Here is a 13,036-nt window from a genome sequence, read left to right on the forward strand (position 1 = left end):
TGTGTAGAGAAGTGATTGACCGGATTTAGGATAGATAGCCGACTATCAAGAGGGGAAATCACGGTCATCTCTCGAATCAAGTGCTACTAGGTCCATATCTTGAGCATATGCATTAGGATGTAGTAAAGTGCTAACTTAACTCCTTTGATGAAAAAGTTTGTGAAAAGCTAACACACATGCACTTTAGTGGTGGACACTTGGTGCTGTTAGCATATTTGCAAAGGAGGTGGAGTTCCTAGGGTTGAGAGGGGTGTGCATTCGGCGCTTTTGAGAAAAATAAGTGTATATTTTCTATTGCGCCGGTGGGAAATTTAGAGAAGTCACGGGAGTGTTTCTCACCGGACGCAGAGCGCGGAGGCACCAGACGCTGTCCCTAGCGTCCAGTGTGCTGTTAGTGTTTGACCCTGCTAGTGTTGAGCACCGGACGCAGGGCGATCCCTGTTCTTGCGTCTTGTGTGGCCTGACTTGAGCAGAGGGTGTCCGACTAAGAGCATCAGACGCTCTGTGTGCGTCCAGTGGTGTGCGTCTGTGTGAGGAGATTTTGCAACCCTCTCTGTGCACGAGTCCGGTGAGCACCGGACCGTCCGGTGCTCCGAGTCCGGTGAGATTCTGGTTTGCAGAACTCTCTGCGCACGAGTCCGGTGAGTACTCGACGCGTCCGGTGCTCACTTGGTCGCGTCCGGTGGTCCGCAGGTGACTGTTAGAGTTTGATGCGTGAGATTCAAAGGAGGACACGTGGCCAATCCCAGAGCAACGGACGCAGGGGGTTGAGCATTCGGTGCTCACTTGGTCGCGTCCGGTGGTCCGCAGGTGACTGTTAAAGTTTAACGCGTGAGATTCAAAGGAGGATATATAGCCAACCCTAGAGCACCGGACGCAGGAGGTCGAGCGTCCGGTGATCACTTGGTAGCGTCCGGTGGCCCCGATTTCAGCCCAATGAAAGAGCGAACGGCTCTATTTGTTGAGGGGGCTTATAAATAGAAGGTGGTCGGCTATGGGAGGCTCTCTCTTGCACATTTGATTACTTGAGGCATACTTTGAGATACAGAACACTCCCTCCAATCATCTCCTTGCTTGATTGCTAATCCTAGTGAGATTGAGTGAGATTCAAGTGCATTGCTTTAAGAGTTGCATTTAGTGGCACTTGATTCTTGAGTTTGCTGCGGATTTCTTGTTACTCTTGGGCGTTTCTCGACGCTCTAGACGGCTTGGAGCAGTGGTGGTGTTGAGCTCGTGATTAGAGACTGTTTCGAGCCTCACCAAGTGATTTGTGAGGGGTTCTTGAGCCTTCCCCGTGGGAGATCGCAATTGGCTACTCTAGTGGATTGCTCGTGGCTTGGAGGATCCCTATCTTGTGAGTGGATGTGCGGCACCCGCTGAGGATTTGGCTTTGGATTGCCAATTAGCTCGTGATCCATCAAGTGGGTGTATCGCCACAACGAGGACTAGCTTGCCGAAAAGTAAGTGAACCTCGGTAAAAAATCTTGTGTCATCTCTTGTCGAGGATTCTCTTGTGATTGTGATTGTTTGATAGGATTTTCTTGTCATCTCTTGCCGAGGATTCTCTTGTGTTCGGTAAAAAATCTACTCTACAATGTTGGTATAACAATCACTCTCTACTCCTTTACTCTCTTGCACCTCTTACTTGTTGTTGTGACTTAGTGTTTAGCCTTCTTGCTAGACTTGTGTAGGTGGCTTGCATAGCTTAGTTGTGCTAGTGCTAGAATAGCTTCGCCATTTGTTTTACTAATCAACTCGTCTAGTTGAAGTTTGTAGAAAATTTAAATAGGCTCTTTACCCCCCTCTAGCCATTTGGACCTTACAAGTGGTATTAGAGCCGAGGCACCGTTTATTTGAGGCTTAACAACCTACAGTGTAGAAATGGCTCTAAGTTTGCATATCAACAACACCAAGAAGGTACCTTTCTTTGATGGCACCAATTATGCATATTAGAAGGTCAAGATGACCGCACATCTTAAGTCAATCAATAGAGAAGTTTGGAAGGTGACCGAAACAAAGTTTGAGGTTGCAAATGAGAATGCACCAACACCGGTTGAAGAGAAGAAGCTTCAATGCAATGACATTGTAATAAGTGCTCTTCATGAAGCTCTTGATGACAAGACCTTTGAGCAAATCAAGAACATTGAAATTGCTCATGATGCATGGGCAAAGCTAGAAGAAACATTTGAGGGCACCAAGGTAACCAAGACTTCCAAAGCATACATCCTCCAAGAAAAGTTCTCAAGCTTCAAGATGCAAGAAGATGAAAGTGTGCCGGAGATGTTTCACCGGTTGCAAGTCATAGTGAATGAACTCAAGGCACTTGGGGAAGAAGTAAAAGATAGTCAATTCTCTATGAAGTTCTTGAGAAGCTTGCCCAAGAGATTTGACACATTGATCACCGTGCTAGTCAAGACAACACTTAGTGAATCAACTCCCCAACAAGTCTTTCAAGAGGTGATGACTGATGATGCCTATAGAGAAGATGATGAGAAGTATGAGTTGATCAAGAAGAAGAAGAAGAAGGATGGTGAGAAGAAGGATGATGAGAAGAAGAAAAGTGTGGCATTCAGGGCCTCCACATCCAAGAGCAAAGCCAAGCAAGAATCATCAAGTGAAGAAGAAGCAAGCTCTTGTGATAGTGATGAAGATGAGGAGATGGCTCTTCTTGTCAAAAGATTTGGCAAGTTTATGAAGAAGAAGGGCTATCAGGCAAGAAGGAAGAAGAGCTCCTCCAAGAAGAATGACCATTCCATGAGGTGCTTTAGATGCCATAGCAAGGATCATCTCATCGCCAAGTGTCCCTATGATAGTGATGATGAAGATGCTATCAAGAAGGAGAGAAAGAAGCAAAAGAAGAAGCAAGAGAAGAAGGAAGGCTCAAACAAGAAGAAGGGTGATGCCCGTGTTGCAACTTGGGATAGTGATGACTCCTCAAGCAAAAGAAGCTTTGAGAGTTGCATTTAGTGACACTTGATTCTTAAGTTTGCTACGGATTTCTTGTTACTCTTGGGTGTTTCTCGACACCCTAGATGGCTTGGAGCAGTGGTGGTGTTGAGCTCGTGATTGGAGATTGTTTCGAGCCTCACCAAGTGATTTATGAGGGGTTCTTGAGCCTTCCCCGTGGGAGATCGCAATTGACTACTCTAGTAGATTGCTCATGGCTTGGAGGATCCCCATCTTGTGAGTGGATGTGTGGCACCCGCTGAGGGTTTGGCTTTGGATTGCCAATTAGCTCGTGATCCATCAAGTGGGTGTATCGCCACAACGAGGACTAGCTTGACAGGAAGCAAGTGAACCTCGCTAAAAAATCTTGTGTCATCTCTTACCGATGATTCTCTTGTGATTGAGATTGTTTGATTGGTCATATATCTACTCTAAAATGTTGGTATAACAATCACTCTCTACTCTTTTACTCTCTTGCACCTTTTACTTGTTGTTGTGACTTAGTGTTTAGCCTTCTTGCTAGACTTGTGTAGGTGGCTTGCATAGCTTAGTTGTGCTAGTGCTAGAATAGCTTCGCCATTTGTTTTACTAATCAACTCGTCTAGTTGAAGTTTGTAGAAAATTTAAATAGGCTATTCACCCCCCTCTAGCCATTTGGACCTTACACATCACTAAAACCTCCACGGTGCGGATTGTATCCTCGGCCACCAAAACTGCCATACTGGAAGCCACCAGCTTGAAAGCCACCACCATGGCCACCATACCCCAGATTAAACCCTGGGTTAAAACCATGATTATAACATTGGGATTGGCCACCGTGGTAGCCCTGAGAGTACGTCGCCTGCTGGTGATTTGTCGGTGGAGCATGGTGTGGTTGCTAGTTTTGGTTTGAAGCCGGTTGGGCACCAAGTGGATGTCCGCCACATCCAGCCGTTGCTAGAGGCCGAAACGAACGCACGACATTGGCGTAGGAACAAGATGGGCGAGTATACGATTGGCGGCTAGAATTAGGGTACCGTATTCTGGTTCCAGTGCGTGAGAAGAGATCAATCAGACCCTTCACAGGCCGATACCACTTCTCAGGCCCAATACATACCAAGTCTAGGCCTAGACTTTGTTCCAAATTTGATTTTGAATCTCCTAGCATAATTCTCGGCACACCATCCGTGTTGCCGAAACCGACGACGGACGGTAATTTCGGGATCCAGAATCTGACGAACTGGTAGCTCTGGCTAGCAACGCCGGTGTTGATGAAAGACGAGAGCCACTCCTATAAGGTGAGGATTTGCTTCTGCGAGCAACCTCCAGTGCATCTCCAAGAGTCCGTGGGGGAGAAACTCTTGGGGCGGCAGCTGACCTCGCCATGGAGTAGGCTTCACATGATGTTGCACCAGCACAGATATGATATGTTTTGCCAACGGCGGCGTACATCCAGAAGAATTCTTAGCACTTACCAGAGTACCTTTGTTGAGTTCGTGTTCAGCTTGGAGTAGATCCTGTGTAGAGAAGCCGACCTCCGCCGCCACTGAGATAAGCTCCGGAGTTGATGGACTCCAAACCTCTACAGGTGCCGCAACAGGATCTGGCGTGGATGGGTTCCCTTCTTCTTCAACAATGATCTCCTCATCCACTTCCTCATCTGATTCATCTAAATCCATATTTCCATGCCAGAACTTGGAGGATGGAAACTCCATCCCATGCTTTGCCCGTGGCTTAGAGCACATCGCTGCCACAGATGCCACAAGTGCTGATAATTCTGCCCTCACCCTTGTGTAATCTGTGTCCAAGAAGCTGTCTTTCGAGACGCTCGATGAGGGCAGCCACGGCCTTAGCTTTGTCTTGATCGCCGGAGCTAAGGTCAGCCGTCGCCTCATGCATCCTCTCCAGGCGATGGTCTTGTCTTCAACGACATGGGCCTCCCCTGTTTTGCTTGCTTGCTTCTATACAAGATGATTTAGAATTTATAACAGAGCCAATGAACTGGATAATTTATGAGATAATTGGAAAGAGATTTTATCGAGCAACAATGGAGCTCATTAAGATGAGACCAAAGTGAAATCCCTAAGTTTAGTTTTGGCAATTGAGTGGCTACTAGTGGACTAAAGCTTTCAATGAGTTGAGATTGAGCTTGGGGAATAATAAGGTTCATACCCCATATGATGATTTATTCAGTGATGCTCATCGGAGAGGCATCAAGAGTGTGGTACACTAGCCTTTTGTTTCCAGCTGCTAGTTTCCTGAGGTTGTGTCTCTAAGAGGCCACCAAAATCTCTAGTGGTGCCACTATGAGCACGAAGAATGTTGTGGATAATAGTCAAATCAGATTTCATTTGGACTGTTTGATCTTCAAAACAGTTTCTCCATTGGGGCATTTCCAGTGGTGACGAGATTTTTCTAGAGACCCCAAAAACAGCCCGCCAGCAAGCTCCAAAAGACTAGTTTTTTAGAGAGGCTTATAAACAGGGTTGTGCTCAGCTGTTTGGGACCTCTTGTTCATTCTAACTGATACACACAACTTAAATGAGCTCAAGAACACTTGCTTGGGCCCTGTGGGTCATTCCTACTCACTTGCATGAGTTTCGGTCTAGAGTGAGACTAGGAGAGATCTAGTGTATTTGCTTAGAGAGTTTGCATCTAGTAACACTAGTTCATATATCATTGGGGTGCATATTTCTTGTTACTCTTGGTGGTTGTCGCCACCTAGATGGCGTGGAGCAGTGGTGGATCATTGAGCACCATGTTGGTGATTGTTTGGTGGTGGCTCCGATCAAGATTGATTGTGAGGGGTTTTGTGCTCACCTTGTTTGAGATAGCAACGGACAACTCTAGTGGAATCAAGAGGCTTGTGGTGTGCCTAGATTGATTGGCTTCTTTCTACGAGCGCTCATGTCAGGGTCAAGTTTGAGGGCTTGCTTAGCTTGCAAAGCAATTATCAAACTCGCCTCAACAAGGACATAGGTTGCCAAAAAGCAACCAAACCTTGGATGGACAATCTTGTGTCTCTTGCTCATTGTTGGTTTGCCCTCTCTACACTCACATTTACATTTCTATTTGTGCTTGTGTAGTTGTAGTTGTAGCTCTAATAGTCTATAGAGTAGTTCTTGTATGTAGTTGCTTTACTTCCTAGCCTCACTAGTGTTTTAGCTTGCCTTAGTAGCTTGTGTGTGCTCTAGTTTAGTTGAAAACCTTGTTACTAGAATTTTTAGGAGGCTTGCTTTGTAGTGTTTTAGGCTATGCAAACTAGTTTCTATTAGGATTGTGTTTTGTTCTAATTGCTTTTGTCTAGTGTCTTTATCTTCGAAGAAAAAATTATTGGCTATTCACCACCCTAGCCATCTAGATCCTTTCATGTCTTATTTAAGTCTTGTTTAGCATAGCTTCATAGTTCTACGGGTTGTTTTGTGCCAAATAGGATAAAATAAAATATAACTCGATTGAGGAGCTCCTTAAAACGTGCTTTCACAAGGCATGGATGGATGATGGAGCTGAAATAGCATAGTAGCTTCTTCGGGCTCCCATTCTCTCTAGTGTGTCCTGCATGGGATTCTGTGAAAGCATATTTAAAGAAGCTCCATATGCATAGTTGTTTTGCCAAATAATTCACAAAAATAGCTTCTGCTCCACCGGTAAAGTTACTCGTGAAGAAAAAATAGCTTTGCTTGTTAACTGAAGCTATGCTATGCCAAACAAAACATTAATTACCAGTGCACGATATAACTTTGCTGCAACTGTAGAGATAGATGGGCAAGAACAAAGTAGACAATGATCGAGCGCGGGCAACATGGGAATGGGAGACATGCATCCAAGGGTAGATTTAACTTTATCAGCTTTGGTCTCATATATAACACGACTAGAATAATATCACGCATGTTGTTGTGGGGATCACAGATGGTTTGGAATAAAATTAGACAATTTATATTTTCTTGCATGAAGGATAAATTATTATAAATGAATTTTAGCGGATAGCACATGGTATGTTGACATGAACAAATAAATTTATATTAGTGGATTTGTACCTTAGATACGTGGATATCTTGAATGAATATATTTTTTAGATAAGAGAACCAAGTTCCAGCCTCTACCATCCGTGGATGATACATAGTTGAGCGTCATGCTACAAGTCGACGCATGCGAACACACCTAAACAGAAAGTAAAACAGAGCTCAATCCATCTAGTGAGCCTGGCACAGAAAGGGAAGCACTAAACACCAATAAGGTTTGTGAAGTTCCAACCAAACTTCGCAAAAACAGACATAAATGTCTCCCATCTTCTACAGTCCTCCTTAAATAATGAGTGTTCCTCATCTTTATGCAACATGGACCATTGACGGATCTAGTACACGTGCTAATTAATGGATTGTTGATGTGGATATGACTTGAATGTTAAACTAGAAGGCTAGTAGGGTTTTATAAGATACTAGAATGATAACTCACGTGTTGCTGCAGACTTTTTTAGAAATCAAAATGTTGCATATATGAGTTAAAACCTACACGTTCTTTTACACTTATTCTTATCAACAATGGATAAGACAATGAAAGAATCAAATAAAAAAACTAATACAATTAGATCAAATCGTAAGATGATGAATGAAAAAACAAATAGCAATACATGGATGTCTTTGGTATTTTATATTGAAAGTAGTAATGATGCCTAGTGAAGATGACATTGAATAGCTTGTATTAAGAGGTTTGAAGTTGTAGGATGACATATATAGCTACTTTTGTGAGATAATGTGAATAGTAATGAAAATGATATGGATAGAATTTAATTATAGTGAGAATTAGCTTTATGGTTAAACAATATAGATATAGATATAGTCGTCGTACGTATGTATGTATATATGTACGTACTAAAACGCATGCGTGCACTCACAGGTCGACAGGTGTGTGTACGTGCTCGAAAGCATATATTGATGGTGACGAGAATAGTGTAAAGCTATAGTAGGTAGCAGTCAGCTATGATGAGTGCGTGGAGAGAGGTTGGGTCCAAAGTGCACAAGTACCATCATATCACGTAGGTCCGTACGTAGCTACAGCAGACCATGCATGCATGCAACAGTGTCAGTACGTGTTGTGCCTGCAACCTGCCAATAACGCACCTGCATGCTGCCAGCTGATGATATGAGATATCGATCGATGGGTGGTCGTCGTCGTTTTCCGGCATATAGCTAGTCGGCATGCATGCACTCAAATATTCAGTACGATACTATACTCTCCGTCCCCAGAAGAAGATGTTATATAGGATATATGTAGGTTAAACCTTCTCAACTTTAATTAATTTATAGAAAATATGCATAATATTTATATCTTCAAATAAGTTTATACAACAGGAGAAAAAAAGCTCTCAAACTTTAATAAAAAAATAGGATTTGATAGTTTATATGTATTTATTATCCTTACTAGGAAACTTAATAGCTATAATCTATTGTATGATCACTAATATAAGAGTCCGTTTGATATAGCTCCATACAAAGTGCTCTATAATCACAGCCGGAGTCAAAGGCCTACAAGTGGACCAACTTTTGGCGGTCTGACTGCGGCCACCAAAATAGATTTAGCTTTGTGTATGGAGGCCACAAGCGCTCCTTTGTGCGATCTCGTTAATGTGGCTTTGCTTACTCTATTAAATTAAACTACAACCTTGATACTATTTTCCTCTATTATAAGCCAAAAAAACTTTACATGTAAATATGTTATAACTTTATTTTTCATATTATGTATATATTAGCAGAGTTAGATATCAAGTTATTTGGTTTTAGGATCCATAAAATATGCAATGAGCTAGTTGTTGAAGACCTTTGACTTCTACGTGGCATCTATATATAGAAAAAATATGTATTCCTAATAATATTTCATTAGAGTCGCAAGGAGTTAGTCGTTGTCAAAACCTTTATCCATTAAATTGTGCATGCGTACAAACTTGAATTACGAGAACGTATTATGTTTTTGAGAGCGCGATGGAGACAACGAGAGTAATAAAAATGCATGCTATCGGTGTGCTCAGCTACGATTGGTATGAAAATGTCACATAAAGTATTGGTATGAAAATATTAGCACAAGTGAAACGCATGGCAAAATTTACCAAAACATATCCATGCACTGCAACGGAACAAATTTGTTGTACGTATATGAGTGGGAAATTAAACCGTACCGTACCGGCGGAGTCCTGGCGGGCGTATGGGAACTCGACACATAGGTAGGAGATGAGAGGCTTTTTGCTTGCTTTCGGCAGGTGCATCCGTACGTGTGCATATATACTCCTAGTACGTGCGTACAGTACGTCTCGGCCGGCCACTAGTCGTTGCTTGTGCTTGCACTGCAATAATCTCCATCGATGGTCGGCCCTTAACTTGTCGTCATCGATCCATCATACATACTGTACTGTATATATACTCCTACGCACGCACGGCCAGATTATATTCTCTCATGATCTCCGGACAACACGACGTACGTACGTACGTACCTCTACTCTACACCCATGCTACGTACAGGCCGGCCGGGCGGCCTGCATGCGACGTACTGGCCCATCCCATCCTATGCGCAGCGCAGGCGCAGCTAGCTGCTAATTAATTAACAGTAGTAGTTATTAGTGCTAGTTGCATGCATGCATTATATTCTTGCTTATTATGGGCCTGTTTAGATTGGGGATAAAAAATTTTGGGTGTCACATTAAATGTGTCGGGAGGGGTTTTTAGAAACTAATAAAAAAACAAATTACATCAGGAAACTGCAAGACAAATTTATTAAGCATAATTAATCTGTCATTAGCATATGTAGGTTACTGTAGCACTTAAGGCTAATCATGGAGTAACTAGGCTTAAAAGATTCGTCTCGCGATTCTCAACTAAACTGTGTAATTAGTTTATTTTTTTATCTACATTTAACGTTCCATGCATGTGTCCAAAGATTTGATGGGATGGATGAAAAAATTTTAGGTGGAGAACTAAACAGGGCCTATATATGCAATGCATGATATGGGCACATGCATGCAGAGAGACGACGACGACAAGCTAGCTAGCGACCATATCATATCCATGGCTGAATAATTCAATTCAATTGGTATATATATATATATATATATATATATATATATATGCACTATCTAGGACTAGGAGTACGTTACATACCGTGCAGTGACCAGTGTCCTGCGACAAGGTCACGCCGCTTCACGTCCGATCTTTATGATTGTCGTCCTTGCATGCATTTTCTTGCTACCAGAATGCAGTATTATTATTGTCTCCTTTTTTTGGTCCTTAACATTATTGTCGTTTTCTTCAGCGCGTGTGTGTTGTGTGTCTTTAATTAGCTTCCTCGTAACTTTTTACAAGTCTATGCTAGCTAGTGCTACTAATATGATGATAAGGACACTCCCAATGCAGAAACCATCGTGGTTTCTATAAACATTAATTATAGTGCCACCTAGGGCATTTTGCTGATATGGCAAGAAAGTTATTGAAGAGAGAGAGCAAAAACCATAGAAACTGGGTCTAAGTTAGACATAAAATCCAAGACATGAAGTGATATGATTGGCTGAGAATGGAGAGATAATGAATATGATTGGATAGAAAAATATTCTATAGAAACTATCCATTGGGACTATAGTGTTTATAGAAATTAATATGTATAGAAACTACATGTAGTTTCTGGAGTGCCCTAATAAGTCTCATCACGATTATTCAATCCTTGGTTTCCAGTTGTACTGATGATCTTTATCACTGAGCAAACAACATATGACACGGACATACGCCACTCACGATGCAATAACAAGATGGCAAGAGCTCTAGAACAGGATGCAGGATATTGAGCGAAACAACAATTTTTTTATTTAATTATGCTAGACGATCTCTAATTTTGATACCATATTAAGTTGTATGTACCAACCAATTCAACCCAAAAGCTTAAGATAATGGGGATAGATGGGGCAAATGGCCAAAACATTGACTTGTGCTTAGTGATGATTCATATTTCTACTTAGCACTCTAATGAGCTTGTGGATTCCCATGACATTAATTACACCACAGTAATGCTATGCCTTGAAGAGAATAGACGGAGAGAGAGAGAAGGTGGTCTTGCTTTGTCGTCGATAGGAGGATGAAGAGCCCAAGGGTCCATATTGATGAGAGCTGGAGGAGTAACATTCATGGCTTTCAAAACAATAGAGAGGATGGGAGACAGAGCAGTAGCATTTTTTCCATTCCAATCATCTCTGTATACGAGCCCCACACAATATGGGGCGGGGTGGAAAGAAACCATGGTGTCGTAGGAGGCGGTGGCATGGGATCAAACACAATGTGGAGCTGGATGAGGCAACTTGAATGAGCATAGAAGAGCGAGAGGGCCTAAGAGATACATCTCAAATAGACACACCGGTGTGATAGTAGGATCATCGAAGACGCTACTTAGGAGAGGCACCTATGGTAATTGAACCTAGCACGCCTGTGAGGACAGGCTTTTGATCTTACCACAAATGAGTATAGAACATGATGTGTTCTATGATATGTGGATATTATATACACCTCAACTCGCCCTTTAGGGAAAGAAATGAACTAAACATGTTGACCTTGCAAGAAAACACCATTTTTGTGAATTGAGTGTAGCTCAAATGGTTAACCTTATTCAGATGGTTAGCCCCACAGTGGGAAAACACCACTCCTCAATTTGGCATGAATGTTCGCATTATTATTTCACTAGGAGGCGATGTGTCTATTGATAATGACGTGCATATAGCCACTTCATTAATCTTGAGATTTAGCGACTCAGTCTGTCAAATGTTCTTTTAGGAGTAGAACGTGTGTGCACGTGCGTGCATTTGTAAATGTGAGTGTGTATGAATGAGAACGTTCGGAAAGAAATGAAATGAATCCACCATTTCTTCGATACACTTCCATTACTACATGCCATTGCGCATGTCGCGTCGTACATATATCAATCTGGTCGTGTCTGGGGATCAAATCAATCAAACAACGAATCATAGACACACAGTTGCTTGCATGCATTTGGCAGTGGCGGACCTAGGATTTTACTACAGTGTATGCCGCAAAAAAATATGCAATTCGGTAATAATACAGTAAAACCATATCTAATTCGGTAAAAAAACACATGCATTAGAAACATGATAAACCTTATTAAATTCAAAAATTAAGCAAGAAATGACGACAAATCATAGTATAAATAGTTAACAGAAATACAAATAGTTCAAAATATAGCACAAAAGAAACTTACAGTCTGGCTTATTCACCGTATCCGCTGCTTTATGACTCAAGAATTGGAATAAAAAAATGACTTATAAATAAATAAAAGTATGCATGTACATGATTCTTTTACAAATAAGATCAATCTAAAAGACTGAGACCTGCAACAGCTAGGAACTGCAAATTGTTTCGTAAAAAACAGCAATTGCAAAAATTAGCAAAGTGTCATCTGCCCTATGCCGTGGCGATGTTGCCTTTGTCCGGCTGCTCGGGTTACTCGCCTACTCGGATGACCCAGCGGCCGACGTCCAGCGTCCTTGGTTCTCTGGCCCGCGCGGATGATGCGCCGACGCCGCGATACGGCTGAAGGAGCTTGGGGTTTTTTTTTTTTTTTACACACAAAAATTATATTATGGCTCCATTGACTCCTGGACGTGACCCACTTGGCATTTGGACTAGTCGTATGCTAATGATGCCGTTGTTACTCCTGTTTAGGAATCATAGACTTTTCAATCTAGGCCTTGTTTAGTTTCCAGAAAATTTTGCAAAATTTTTCACATTTCCCGTCACATCAAATCTTTAAACGCATTCATGAAGTATTAAATATAGACGAAAATAAAAACTAATTGCACAGTTTGGTCGAAATCGACGAAACGAATCTTTTGAGCCTAGTTAGTCCATGATTGGACAATATTTATCAAATACAAACGAAAGTGCTACAGTGTCGATTTTGCAAAAATTTTCGGAACTAAACAAGGCCCTAATATTTGAGCGACAAGGTCGGTGGAGTAGCGCTGGTGACGACTGACGACAGGAGCAGACAATACTGAGAATGAATTGATCGAAGATCATTTTGCTTTTTGTCGTTAAATCAGGAGCACATGGAGCACGATCGAACA

This window comes from Sorghum bicolor, chromosome 1, assembly GCF_000003195.3.
Source record: "Sorghum bicolor cultivar BTx623 chromosome 1, Sorghum_bicolor_NCBIv3, whole genome shotgun sequence".
NCBI classification, from domain to species: Eukaryota; Viridiplantae; Streptophyta; class Magnoliopsida; order Poales; family Poaceae; genus Sorghum; species Sorghum bicolor.